This window comes from Marmota flaviventris, chromosome 6, assembly GCF_047511675.1.
Source record: "Marmota flaviventris isolate mMarFla1 chromosome 6, mMarFla1.hap1, whole genome shotgun sequence".
NCBI lineage: Eukaryota > Metazoa > Chordata > Mammalia > Rodentia > Sciuridae > Marmota > Marmota flaviventris.
The window spans coordinates 157,863,514-157,872,817 of record NC_092503.1 but is presented as its reverse complement, the minus strand read 5'-3'; the positions used below and the strand labels follow the sequence as shown (position 1 = coordinate 157,872,817).

General features: G+C 49.3%; 4 non-coding genes across 4 annotated transcripts; 1 reads left to right on the top strand and 3 right to left on the bottom strand.

Annotated features, from left to right (window-relative positions):
- Positions 1–681: 681 nt before the first annotated feature.
- Positions 682–763, bottom strand: Trnas-uga (transfer RNA serine (anticodon UGA)). Its single transcript has one exon. It is a non-coding gene; the product is annotated as a tRNA-Ser (tRNA).
- Positions 764–3,451: 2,688 nt separating this feature from the next.
- Trnas-aga (transfer RNA serine (anticodon AGA)) lies at positions 3,452–3,533 on the top strand. The gene has a single exon. It is a non-coding gene; the product is annotated as a tRNA-Ser (tRNA).
- A 3,601-nt stretch (positions 3,534–7,134) lies between these two features.
- Positions 7,135–7,206, bottom strand: Trnam-cau (transfer RNA methionine (anticodon CAU)). Its single transcript has one exon. It is a non-coding gene; the product is annotated as a tRNA-Met (tRNA).
- A 1,485-nt stretch (positions 7,207–8,691) lies between these two features.
- Positions 8,692–8,773, bottom strand: Trnas-aga (transfer RNA serine (anticodon AGA)). Its single transcript has one exon. It is a non-coding gene; the product is annotated as a tRNA-Ser (tRNA).
- Positions 8,774–9,304: the final 531 nt, after the last annotated feature.

Here is a 9,304-nt window from a genome sequence, read left to right as displayed (position 1 = left end):
AGTCAGACACACAGGCACAGAAACCAAGTGTAGAAAATCTTAAATTAGGTGACTCTGAGTAAAAGGGCACACAAGACACATTACTATTTTTCAGAAATATTTACACATCTTAAGATCTTTGAAGAGCTGCTTCCAGTATGATTTTCTTCCTCTTAGCACTAACGTGATCTCGTTATTGAATTACCCCTAAATAATTATTTCTTTATCTTCAGAACCACAGAATCTTACAAGAAAATAATCTGGTACTGACAGTTGGGATCCATTTTCCTTCACAAATGTCGCAGTGTACTTTTGTCCTTTCCTGTATGCTATACCTCTAATCTTTTCTCGTTGATGTTATGCATCTCCTGTGCCCCACCTCTGCCGTCCTTTCTCTCTCACCTAGAAGTTTGTTTCTATCCTTCTTCCTTCTAGACAAGAACTTAACTCATAAGCTTTTGAATCCACTATTTGGTTTTTTCAATCATTTATGGAGCCCACAGAAAATGATGGAGGAAGTAAGGTTCGGTTATTGATCATTTTGGGGTACCAAGCCCTGCAGAGCTGAGGGTTGGGGGTATTCCCTGTGAAATTTATGAAACCTGGGTTCACGATTCTTTCGAGGAACCCTCAGTTTAAAGGCCGCTCCGCTGCACGGACGCCCCGTCGGGGGGCAGAACCCAGCAACTTTCTGGGTAAAACCGTAGTCGGCAGGACTCGAACCTGCGCGGGGAGACCCCAATGGATTTCAAGTCCATCGCCTTAACCACTCGGCCACGACTACGCGCTCCGGCCCGGCTCTAGGGGCTGAGACGGATTCTAGGGGAGCTGGGGTTTGGCCGGGGTTTGGGGCGGACCCCGCGCCCCTCTCGCGCCGGGGGCTGCAGCTCTGCAAAGGAACCGGGACCAGCAACCGGCGTCCGGGCGGGAGCCCATCCTTCCGCCGCGGGCCTCCGCGACTTGCCCTTCCCCCGGCTTCAGGTCCCCAGGCGGAGGGACCGGGGCCGCTCCACGCAACCTGGTGGCTACTAGGAGGACCCGGAGCGCAGACGTCTGCTCGGGCTCGGGAACCTCGGACGGCTGCCAGCGGACTGTCCCTCCGCAAGGAGCTCACGACCCACGGGAGCGAGGGTGGGGAGGGCGGAGCGGCCGAGAGAAGGCGCCTTCGCCGGGAGGCCGCGGCCGGGCCAGCGCAGCGGAGCGAGGGAGGCTCCAGAGCCCGGGTTTCCACGGACCTGAACTCCAGCCATCTCGTCCTGCACCGCACGGAACCGCGCAAAAGACGACCACGTGAATGCCAGATGGGCTCAGCTGAGTCAGTAGGGAAGGCTTTGCTTCGGGGACTCTGGAGTATCCGAGAGGAGACAGATTCCTCCCCAGGGAAAGGTCAGGGAGAAGGTCACGGCTTCCGAGGGCGGTGCATTTGCCAGAACGCAAACCCGTCGATTCAGATAGATTTTCACTTAGAAAAGTGACCTTCACGGTGGAAGCTGGCAAAGCCTGAGAGGGAAAGGTCACCTCCACCTGTCTTCCTTCAGGGTAAACAGGATACGTTCCCTTCTCTCTGTTGCAAATATTAATTTTGTCTCACTCTCACGGCGTTTGCTATTATTGCATCTTTGATTGTCTTCTAAAATGTTTATCCTCGTTGACACGGCAGTTCGTTTTGAAGTTCATTGTCCCTGAGCGGCCTTCTCTAAGAGCTGTCCCAGCATCGGCAGAATGAGCACCATGAGTCCATGTGGGATCCACAAGATTGGAGTGGGTGGCAGGGAGGGTGTCCAGCTGTCTGTCCTAACAAGGTGGTTCTTAGTCTTGAGACCCACTCTTCTAGGGAACAGTCTTAACCAAAGGAAAACATGTACTCCCCCGCATCTTTATTCTTATTCTAATTATAAGAGTGAAAATTGATATAAAAAGTGATATATAACGTTTTTGTCCCACTTGCCTAATAGATCATCACCCAAACCACTAAAACCAATACTTTGAGAGATTGTAATTACTCTGGGAAAATGTCAGCACCATTTACAGGATGGAAGCACTTATGCAGAATTTTTGTATTTGGAATTCTGTGGGAGAATCCAAAATGCTGCCTGTGCTGGTTTCTGGATTGTGAGATTATGGATTAGTTTTTCTAATTTTTCCACAGTAAGAACCAGTCATTGATATCCAGGTTGTACAGATGAATTAGCAACTGGTTAGCTGGTTATTTACTGATTGTTGCTCAGGGCATTTGCATCTGGTTGCCCTTGGACTGATCAACTGTCTTGTTCAACATACTCCACAGTGAGTTCATTCACCTAAACTTGTTTCTCAAATAATCAATGCTAGTTAGACATTGATATAATTAATAGACTCTCCCCACACATACTTGCCTGTTGACTTTAACTGTAACTTTCAAAAATCACTTTGAAAGAACGCTGATATAGACAATAGTTTTGAGTCTTTAAATACAGGTTTTCGATTTTTTTTAATGTTTGGGAGCTTGCGTCTGCTTCATATTTACTCCTGCATATATATGTAGAAAAAAGAGACAAAGTTTTAAAATAAAATAGTATATCCTTTAACTCAAATGGTTGTCAATTTTCCAAAAGACTATCAATGATCACACACATGCACAGTTTAAAATTTAGGGGCTGGTGTGTCGCTCAGGCAGTGTTGGCCTAGGCTGTGGTTAGTGTTTCTGTTCATCCTCTGGGAGCTCCAGAAACCACTCAACCAATGCGCTCCCGTCCGCAGACAGAAGTGCACCTCTTTCACCAGTGTCAGAGCGTTTCCAGGTGCTGGGCGTGACTCACGATCCCCACCAGAAGCGACCGTATGAAGCCTGGTTTCTGGGAAGGCCTCCTGCTTGGTCTCCTCCTGTCAGGACGTCAGGACAAGGAACTGCCACAGTCCGGCTGCAGCAAACTAGGGGGGGGGGGGGGGGGTGACAAATAACTTGTGTACGTTGATACAGCAGGAGTGGAAGCCGTTTATTGCAGGACAGGAGCAGTATTTATACATTCCACACAGCTTATCTAATTAGCATAAACTAGATACAGCACTGAACCAATAAGAAATCTCCACACTTAATGGCTCGCTTTTGTTACTTTTCAAACCACTCCCTCTGGCATTTTGCCAGGCACCATCCAGACTTGTTTACGAACTCTAACATTCCCCTGGCAAAATGCCAGGTGTTATTTTGACTTGTTTACAGACTCCAACAAGGAACCTTCCCGGCACTGACGTTGGCATTGCTTGTCAACTCGCCAAAACAGTGTGGCAGTCATCTAACTGGCGCCAATCAGGATAAGGACCTTCCCACCTGTAAGGTGAAGTGTTCCTTGTCAACTTGCTGCAACATATTTATCTAGTGATGTCCAACAGTAAGAAACATTGACAGCGAACGAGTTACTACTGGTAGATGTGGCCTTTGGCAGAGCTAAAGCTTGGCACAGCTATCTATCACCACGAGCCAGGTGAGTTTCAGGTAGTCGTGGCCGAGTGGTTAAGGCGATGGACTAGAAATCCATTGGGGTCTCCCCGCGCAGGTTCGAATCCTGCCGACTACGTTCCCTCTTACTTCCCTGTAGGAAGGAGAGAGGATAATTATGTTAATAGTCTCCCCCACAAGACGGTCGCCTGGTTTTCAATCAGTTTCCTCTCAAACTTCCCCCATCTTCCTGTAACCCATAAGAAAGAACACATTGGGCTTCCCCAACCTGCTTTCTTGTTTGTTGTTGTTTGCTTTTTATTCATTTATTTTTAAAAAAATTTTTGGCGTGTGTGCATGTGTAAAGTATTTGGACCGTAATTACTTTTCGCAATACTTTTCTCACCCTCTCCCCTAGCCCCCAAGGAAAGCCCAGGTATGATGATGCTTTCTTGCTACCTGCAGTCACCCCATTTGAAAGGCATCCTTTCCTTGACAAACAAAACAGGCTCCGCAGAACCGCTCTCTGTCCCATTCCCCATTCCTGCAGTACTCATCCACGCAGAAAAGGGGATTCCGGAAAACCCATATCAAACACAAGAAAGCAAGACTCAGCTACTATCCCCAGACGCCAATCTAAATTGGGCATTAAAGGCTATATACTACACAGGTTAAAAAAAAAAAAAAAAAAAAAAAAGCGAAGCAATTTTTTTGTAATTCAATAAGAAAGAACCAACCCACGTCCCCACACCAAGTGGTCCTGTCCTGGGGTCCAGGATGGTCGTGGTTAGAAAAGGGCAAACTCCAGATGAGACTGTAACTCACTGGAATAAGAACCAGCCCTGGTTTGGGTGCAGGAGGCCCCGCGTGATTGACACAGCCAGGACCATAATACTTGGAGTTAAGAGCTTGCTTCTGTCTGCATTCTGCAAGAAAGGGAAAGGGCCATACACGGAGGACCTTTTCTCAGCGGTCTCCCAGCAAGCTTTGAGAAGGAACTAAGTAGAGATTCCAACCACGCTCCAAACACCTGGGCTTCATTCTCTTCTGCCAGACCTACAGGGGTTTCATTCTAGGGTCTCAAAAGTGCACTGTGGGGAAACTGCACCCCATGAGCCCTAAGGAGAGAAACTGGAGGAGCTGGTTCCACTGCATCTTCAGCAGAAGCGAGGACACTTGACGCCTCCTGATTACGAGACCGCCGTTAATGAGTCCTGTGGCTACATTTCAAAGGCGGTACTGCTATTTCGAAAGCAGCTTCATGCCTAAAGTCATTTTGGTGATTTTAAACCTCCTAGTTAAATCAGATTATTCAACATGGAAGAGCATTCAGAAGGCAGCGATCTCCTGCCAGCCACCTTTCCCTCTCCCTCCCCCCCACTGCAGCCCCCATCTGCCACAGTTTTTGTGAACTCCTTAAAAATAACTTTTTCAATTGTATGTTTTGTGTCATGGGTATCTTTTTGTGAAAAAAATATTTTTAAATATCTATCTATATATAATATTGATTTGAAAAGGGCAAACTCTACAAAAGTTGAGAATCTCTTACCTAATTCATGACCTTGAAGCAGAAGGGAGATTTTTTTTTTTTTTTTTTTTTTGAGAGACAGAGAGAGAGAGAGAATTTTAATATTTATTTTTTAGTGGTGGACACAACATCTTTGTATGTGGTGCTGAGGATGGGCCGCTCGCATGCCAGGCGAGCGAGCGAGCTACCGCTTGAGCCACATCCCCAGCCCCCTGGAAGGGAGAATTTCCAACTGCTTTTTGTTGTTGAGAAAATGCATAAAAATATGTATGCAAGAAGTACTGCCTGGGGCTGGGGACATAGCTCAGTTGGTAGGGTGCTTGCCTCGCATGCACAAGGCCCTGGGTTCAATCCTCAGCACCACAAAAAAAAAAAAAAAAAAAAAAAACAGTACTTCTTAACTGTTAGCAGTTGTTCTATATTGGGCCAAGCATCTGTGCCTAGGTGACAAGGCTGCATATACCCCCATTGCACCCTGGGAAGCTTTTTTGTGAGTATGTGTGCTGCCTGGCAGGGTCCAGATATACTTTAGGCTCATAGACCAAAGCCAACAGATGCGGACTTAGAGAAATAATTTTTGAGGCCTTGTGGAAGCCATGCCCCTAATTCCATTGCCAGACTTGATCTTAATCCTTTCTTTCCTATTATTGCTTTCCAGTATAAACCACCTCCTCTAATGAATGGGCCACAAGCTGCCCTTGCATGGATTCTGTAGGTGGGAGGTGATGGACCCACATTTTCCTGGAAACTGAAGTTTTCATTTTTAGTGTGCATTCCACCCTCTTTGTGCTCCTCCTGCGCTACTGACCACAAGCCACTTCTCCAAACTCTCCCTGAGCGGGCTTATTTACATTTGCAGAATATTCCTAATGGGCACTAATATACAAAAGAATTGGCACTGTGCTCTTTGTTCACTTTTGTTTCTGCAGCAATCACACAACACTTTGCCTACCACAAAAACAAACAAACAAACAGATAGATAAAACTCTTTGTAGAAAGAATAGCTTCTCAGAGCTCCTAGTACATTTGGTCCATAATTATAACCTAAATCAGCTGACAGTTTCAATCCGAATTCTTTCTCACTTCCCTTTCTAAATTACATTCTCTCTTAGAACAGCTCAAAACTAGTCAGGAAGTGACTGGCCACAGTCCATTAACTGAGTCTGAGGGGCAGTTCAAAACTGAAGGATAGAAAATTGTATTTCCAATTTTTGCAAGCTTTGGCTTTTAAATTCCTACTGCATAAATTACTTCTTCTGTGCATACTCTTGGTCTGTATTTATGTGAGATGCAGTATAATGCTTACTCAATTTGCTAGCTTGTACATATTTATATATTGGTAATGTATAAGGGACCGGAGCCTGTCCTATCTAGAAGGTGGTCACCATAAGTGTGTTGGATGGAATTAAAGTTTCCTGTGAGCTTAAGCTAAGGTCATAAGTGATCTTTAAATGCCCCCCCTCCTTGAAACCACTGGTAGGAATGATTCAACTCCCTTGTTTGATGCCAGCTTTTAAAAATCCCACTTGTCAGGAATTCTTTCTACTGTCACTCTCCAAGATGTAAATGGACCAAGTTGTTCTAAGGAGATGTGAAGGACCTCCTATGAGGTGTGGGAGACTGTGGCATTTTCCTCTGCTAAACCAGTGGCCACGGTTCATTAAATCACCCAGCTCAAGTTTTTACCAAGCAGCCACAGAGAGTCGCATATTTGGGAATATCTCCTTTCATAGTATCAGTAATCTGCAATGCAGCAAAATTATCTTTGCCCCATGGCCGTGGAATCCACTGGAATCTAGCTGGGTCGTTCCAAATCCTGCATTTGTGATTCTTCAGTCCTGTAAAGGCCACTTGCTTCTCCCCACAGCCCTTCAGGTTGACAGCCTAGGATTGTTCCTCCCTCCTGCATCTCCTTTGCCCTCGGTGGGACAGTGAAGGCCACTCCTTGATTCAGCTCGCGTTCTTCTGGTACCAGGGGCCTCATCCTGCCTGGAGCCTGCAGGAGCCTTAAGAGAGCTGCCAGAGAGGAGTTCAGAGCTGTGGTCTCACATAAGAACTGTGCTCCAAACTGCTGGAAAAGAACCCCCTTCATAAAACCTGCAAGGCCTTGATCTTCTCCGTGGGGTAGATTAGCGGAGCCACTGGAGTTCCTGTGGTAGTACCCGCAGCCAGCCTTCCAGGGAGGAGGAGAAATGGAGAGTTAAAAGGTAACTAGCAGAGGATGGTTTCGATCCATCGACCTCTGGGTTATGGGCCCAGCACGCTTCCGCTGCGCCACTCTGCTCGCGGGGCGCACCGGCAGGAGTTCTCCTAATCATCGCTCCCCCGTCCAACGCTTCGCCACTCAATTCGGCGGCTTCCTGCCGTCTTCCCTCCGCTCCCAGCTCCGCGCGGTCCTTCCCAGCCCACACCACGTCATTCTCGCCTTATTACCCCGCGCGGTCCGCAGTCCTTCACGAGTTGCCAAGTCGGAAGTTCTGTCCGCAGGAGCGGGTGGACACGCCGAGGCCCCCTCGTGGTTCACCGGACGGACGCCAGCCCTTTAGAGACTGTCCGCCGTCGGTCGGTCCGGCCAGCCCTCCTGGTGCCCCTCCGCCCCGGGCCCCTGTACCGTCCCGCGCTCCTCCTCCGCCGTCCCCGACCCGGAGACCAGGAGCCGCCTCGCTGCAGGCCTCGACATCCCCAGAAAGCGATTTAGACGGAGCCCTAAAAACGGACCGTGTCCCGGCTTCTCCCGATTCCCGTGATTCACCCAGTGTCGCCTGTGCCCGTGGTGACCTTCCTTCACAGTGCTGAGCGACAGTCGGTGGCATGGCTGTCCCAGAGTGTGACCTTCAGGCTGTCACTGAACAACCCTTCCATCTGGGCTCTTCCGACGGCGAGACATTATGGTAAAGCTGCTGTGGAAACACCACGCACAGAGTTCCGTGGAGACTCGGGTTTCAGTGTCCCGAGGACAAGTGACCGAGAGAGCCGTGGTCGGGTCGCACGGTAGCTTCGCGCTGGGAAGGAGCCTCGCGGGCGGCAGCTGCGCTCTTTGCCATGCTCCCGGGGCGTGGGACGCTTCTGTCCGGCTGCTCTGCCGGGTGCACGGCGCTGTCGGGCGTGGGGACCTGAGTTTTCCCGTGGGCGGATGATGTCGGACACTGCGCTGTGCCTCTGTGCCACCTCCAGGTGCTCGCCAGCGAGATCTGCGTCTCCTGTCGTCTTGTACCTGGGCGCTGGTCTGCTGTCAAGTTCTGAGAATTGTGCGTCCTTTCCTGTTCTCGGTCAGACAGTGTGGGCTGCAAATAGGGTCTCCCACTCGGTCCTGTGTTCTTTCAGCGCTTACCAGGACCTTTTTGGAGTAAAGGTGTTGAATCTCGATGTTGTCCGATTTATCAACCTCTCCTTCCAATGACTGGCTCTTGGTATCAAATCTAAGGACTTCATCTGACTGTAGAGTCGATGTTTGTGTAAGGAATGAGGTTTGGTCCATGGGGGTTCTACCTGTGCTTTGGTCTGTCTGTGGATGTCCAGTTGTCACTACACCAAGTAAAACACTACGCACTCCTCTGATTTTTTTTTTTTTTTTTTTTTTGCAAAAGTTATGAATTTATTCACACACATAACTCTGGAAGTTATACAAGACACGTGTCCCCAGGGTTTCAGTGATATTCACTGCTATGTTTGCACCAGTCCTGGACATCCTTGTGACACACAGGGAAAGTTAAGGTGTCAAGGTCATGCTCTGGTTTCCTCTCCGGGTTCGATTCCAAAACTCCAGGCTCGTAGTCGGCAGGATTCGAACCTGCGCGGGGAGACCCCAATGGATTTCTAGTCCATCGCCTTAACCACTCGGCCACGACTACGTGGGGCCCTCCGCCGTCTCCACCGATGAAACCTCGTGAGCCCGGGCGGTGGTGCGCCCCTCGACCCCAGGGGCTCCCGGGGCTGAGGCCCGAGGGTGGGAAGCTCCAGGGCAGCCTGGACAGATGAGCCTGGCCCTGACTTGAAATAGAAAGTAAAGAAGGGTGGGGAGGTGGCTCTGTAGGCCTGGTTCAGTCCTTGACCACCAGCAAAACTCGACCTTCAGATCTCTCTAGAGGTCGGTCGTCTGCGTGTTTTTGCAGACTTGTCCCCTACTTGTCGCTTTATCCCGGGAACTGGAAGGACCCCTCCCCCGTGGGCTGCAGGAGCCGAGCTGTCGCCTGTCCCGGCCCCTGGTAAAGATGGTTGAGCCACATCTCGGCGTCCCCCGCAGAACCTTAGGCAGCGGCAACTGTTTTAAACACCCGAGAGGTCACAGTGACCTCTGGAACCTCTGGACCTCTGGAATCCTGCTGATGGGAAGTACGCAGAGAGCTCTCAAGGGAAACCACCCAGCCCAGTATGTGGTTCTC